Source organism: Amblyomma americanum, chromosome 3 (genome assembly GCF_052857255.1).
Source record: "Amblyomma americanum isolate KBUSLIRL-KWMA chromosome 3, ASM5285725v1, whole genome shotgun sequence".
Lineage (NCBI taxonomy): Eukaryota > Metazoa > Arthropoda > Arachnida > Ixodida > Ixodidae > Amblyomma > Amblyomma americanum.
Window position 1 is genome coordinate 192,680,574 of NC_135499.1, and position 4,605 is coordinate 192,685,178.

Sequence of the window (4,605 nt, forward strand, 5' to 3'; positions counted from 1 at the left end):
GCTCAATAACGAACTCATTTTATTCAATTAGGCGCACTTTCTTTCCCGCCTCTTCACATTTCTGGCCCTTTTCAATCTACTTCTTCGCAAAGAGACAGCTCGAGAAGAGAAGAAACAGTCAGCGAGAGAGCTGTGGATCGCACCACTTAAGGTGGCGCGATCTCAAATGCATTCAATCCCACACCTCCAAACGTCACGGGACCACAGATGACATATTCTCAGGCAAGAGTTCCTTTTTTGAAAAAAAAAAAAGAATTGAGAATTTTTTTTCTTAATTGGCGTACTCAGCACGCGCTTCTAGGTTATGACTATTGTGATTTCTCCTCTCTGTGAGCAACTGACTGTGCCATTTCTTGGTGGTCTGCGACGACTTGGTGGTTCTTTTTTTGCTCTCTTTTTATGCTTTATCAATCGGCCTGATGGCTGAGAACATGTTTGATTGTTTTGGCCTATTCTGTTAAGGCAAAACAGTGCACAGCTGGCGAACAGCGGCTGTACTGTGTTAATTGAGAACACCTTTCTTTTGTCCCGGTTCGATAGCAGTTTTTTTTTCATTTGTTAAGCTTCGCTTATCAATTGTTCACAGGTTGCCGCAGACCACTTCCGGCTTTTTTAAGAAGACCCTTGCCTCGAAGGTGTTTTGCGCTTCGATAGATCCACAGACTAACGTTCCCGATTAACTGTGCCCACTAGAGATGAGCGGAAACCTCGCCTGGCATCGTATGGAGCAAAATGCCTCTTAATCTAAACCTTCCGCAGCAGCATAGGTGGCCATCATGGATGTTGCAGAGCGTTTCAGGCGCGCAGTCTGTAAGTTGCTCGTACAAGGATCACGAGTTGCCAGCAGCAGTCATGGCCTGGCGAGAGGAGCCAGAACTGTTGAAGTGCGCAATGTGTACAGTTCTGATGGCCGTCCAGATCTCTTGCTCCTACCTAGTCTCCAGTTGTCGACCGGTTCTAGAATTTAGGAACGGACTATCTCACACTGAACAAGCTCGCTCGTTAACTGAATGTACAAGCCACCGCGGTGAGCTCGTTAAAAAGCTGCAGTGGGCACGAATATCGTCCTGGAACTCGGCGCACACCCCAGTCTGCGTGAAGAGGGCTCTTACCCTTTTATGACCGTAACCTGCACATCTTTTTTTTACGAGTACAACACGGAAGATTAAAAGAAAAAAAAACATTCGGTGTCGTAACAATGAGGCTGAAAACGGTCGTAAACTACCTTGGCTAACAAGGCATGCACAAGGTCCGTCTGCGCTTAGCACTTTTATTCTGCGGGATACAAAGGTACCTCGCACTGCCCCCCCCCCCCCCCCCCCCCCCCCCTACCTCCCCCTTCCCCGCGCCAGCGGCGAGCGCACCGAAGTCACGAGTCCACGCGCGCGCTCGCCACGGGGAGTTGGGAGAGAATGCACTTCTGCTATGCTCGCCCCGCTCCCAACAGTGACGTGACGTCACGAAAGCTCGCTGTCCACTTAAGGAAGGGTACATTCCTATGCTCGTGAGTAACCGATTGCTTCGAGTTGGGCGATGCCCGAGGGGTTAAGCCAGGAGACCGCGGCGGGAAACTCCTCTTGCCTCTTGCCAACCTGCCCGGACCGATTCCTGCCCACCGAACCACGGTGCCGACGCTGGTCGACCGCGACGACTTGGTGAGCCTACCGAACCTCTATCTTATCTGACAGAACATTCTCCCCGCAGTGTGCTTTACCTATTTCCTAGCGTGTTCTGTCGCTGCCTATTCGGCTAAACTTGCCGTGGCTGCGCCACGGGTTGGGGAAACGTGTCGCGTACGCGTAACGCTGCGTGTAGCTGACACGGGAGCTCGTCTTCCCGGCCAGCTGAACGCAGAGCGAAGCACGATTCTAACTCTGCCCTTGCGATAATTCATCACCTCGTGGCCGTACAACGATAAAATCCGTGGAGGTAAACTTACTGCTCACTTTTTCCGTGTTCAAATACTTGCAAAAACACATTTATTTGCCTTCCGCAGCCGGAGAAAGGGGGCTTGGTTAGCTTAAAGCTCGCATTAAGCAGTCCTCATCGAGTCTTCGATATCGTAAATACTGGTTTATTAATCGCGAACCTCGGTCACATCAAAGTTTGTTGCCTGGCTATAACGGTGGTTCAGTGCGTGTTGCCCACAAAATTCCATCGAAACCTATTGTTCATGTTTTTGACGAGCAGTATAACAGCACTCGACGACGGAGTGGAGGATTTTTAATCGCCCGCTGGTCTGCTGTAAACTACAGAGTGAGGCGCGGCGCCCCACGGACGACGCATCCAATCAGCGGCCACGGAGGTTCGTCGATGTACAGGTTTTCTCTCTTTTTTTAATCCTTTTTTTAAAGGCAGGTTCGTGAACGTGCCCTCTCCGCACATTTCGCACGCAGGATATACAAGCAGTAGTAGCTTATTTTAAGTGACGCAACAAAAGCTATCTTGAAACTAAAGAAACCACGCAGGATGAGAAAAGATTAAAATAATGAGAAACGGTATGTACAGAAAGTACGTCACCACTAGGATATATTTGGTCCTACAGTAACTGCGAGCGATGACTTGCGTGTAATCAACTGCAGCCATTATGCTCAAACTATTAGTTCATATTTCCGTCGACATGAGTGGCAAATGACTTGGAAAATGTGGTTTTTGCGCAAGATATTCAGTTATAAAATCAAGTGGTTTCCACTGCACGAAGTCAATAGTGTATTATCAAGCCATAAACAAAAGGTATAAAAATGACATGAGAAATTCGCTGTGCCACTAGTGAAATGCAGCTCTCTCTCTATATAAAAAAAATGGGGGACAATAAATTCAATTACGTGTTGAAAATGCAACCTTTTTGTGTTGCCGTATTACACAGGGTGATTTTTTTAACCTTTGGATGTTTTTATTTTATAAACTGCCAGAGATACGTCGGTGCAGTCTGAACCCGATTGTTATCTACCTCATATGAATCGATAATTGGACGATTAGTTATATTAACTAATAAATTAATAAACGATTAGCTTATATTAACTAATAAACATTTCTATTTTCATTTTAGGGGGCAAAGTTATGTTGCGAAATTGATGGCCGTCAACATCGAAGCCCTGTTTTTAGACTATTTAATCGGCAGTACTGTTCGAAATATCGAAACGTCAAAAGTACGCATATGAAAGCTTGATGAGTTGGCTTTCTTGCATTACCTAATGAGGCAATGGCGTCGCTGCGCTTGGTATCGTCGCCGAAATCAAGTTAACTTTTTCTGCATCATCAAATTCAACCAACAGTGCTTGTATTTGATGCATAGAAAGTGCGATAGACGCTATTTACTTTGTAGGTGACCTGCACATGTCAAAGGCGGTGTATTGACGTTTCGCCTAGCATTTATTCGAAGAGGCCTTTTGTGTGACAAAATCATAATTTATGAAGAATCTAAAGTTCGAATTGATTTCTTTCAACGCGGCTTTTGTGGAAACAAAGAGAGAAATTGTGCACAACTGACATTTAGATGTTACCTCATCTCAAGCTGCAGGGCTCCAAGCCAATGCGTCTGCGAGCACGTACACATCGCTAAGACAAGGAGTGATGACGCGACAGAAAGAGCCCTCCGACCTTTCCTATCAACTGTCTGCCTGTAATACTCGGCAGATATTTCGGCAGGCTGTGTCCTATTCCTGAAAAAGAGCATCTTCTAGCGGGATCTTTGCAGCGCAACAGGACGACACAGAGAGAGGATGCACAGGACAGCAGTATACCTCTTCCGAATCTTTAGAAAGATTAGCAGCACAAGCGACTGAATGTTTGTGGCGCTTTACACGACTACAGTTGCAGAAAGAAAAGGAGCAACAAGCAGCAAACGCAGGACAACTGCGAGTCCTAGACGATGTTCGTATTCCTGGTGGCGCTGTCCTGTGCACCCTCTCTCTGTGTCGTCCTTTGGCGCTGCAAAGATTCTGCTAACAGCTGTGAACCAACAAGCCCCGCTTTGATAATTTGCTAAGCATCTTCTATTGTGACCTTGTGTACCAAGTAGACACAGAGGGGCTGTTCATATGTTGCGATTTTCAGATGCGTGGCGAGTTGTGGCAGTTGATCGACGTTTATGTTGATGTAGGCCTTCAACTGCGCGAGTAATAGCAATGATCGTTCTGTACCGAGAAAAAATAGCAATAGACATGGCACAGTGCTGCCTTGCGTCACTGAAAGCGCAAGCCCACCAGACACGGGGCTATCTGGGCCGACACCGTGATCCTACACGCGTATCAGAAGAAATTCGCCTACCCGTCTGAACCGGATTTACATCTCTTCGGCTCTCCGCATTACCCGGCGCATCTCGTGTAGCGTAAAGCCAGTGTTATTTTCAGATCACGGCATGCTTACTGCGTCTACTGGTGAATGCACCCGTCCTAAATTCCAACTCGATGGGCTCTTCGGAAGCTCAATGCTGCGTTGATTGGCGGTGGGTATTTTATAGCACGCGTAAATTTAACTTTCCAATCTTGTTTCTCCGGAATCATGCGTTTACATGCAACTTGAGAGATGTTTAAGCAGGATGCCCGAAGCATAGCCACTCAAATCGGTTCAATAAGGTCCTTTTTTAAAAATTCAGGAGAGAAC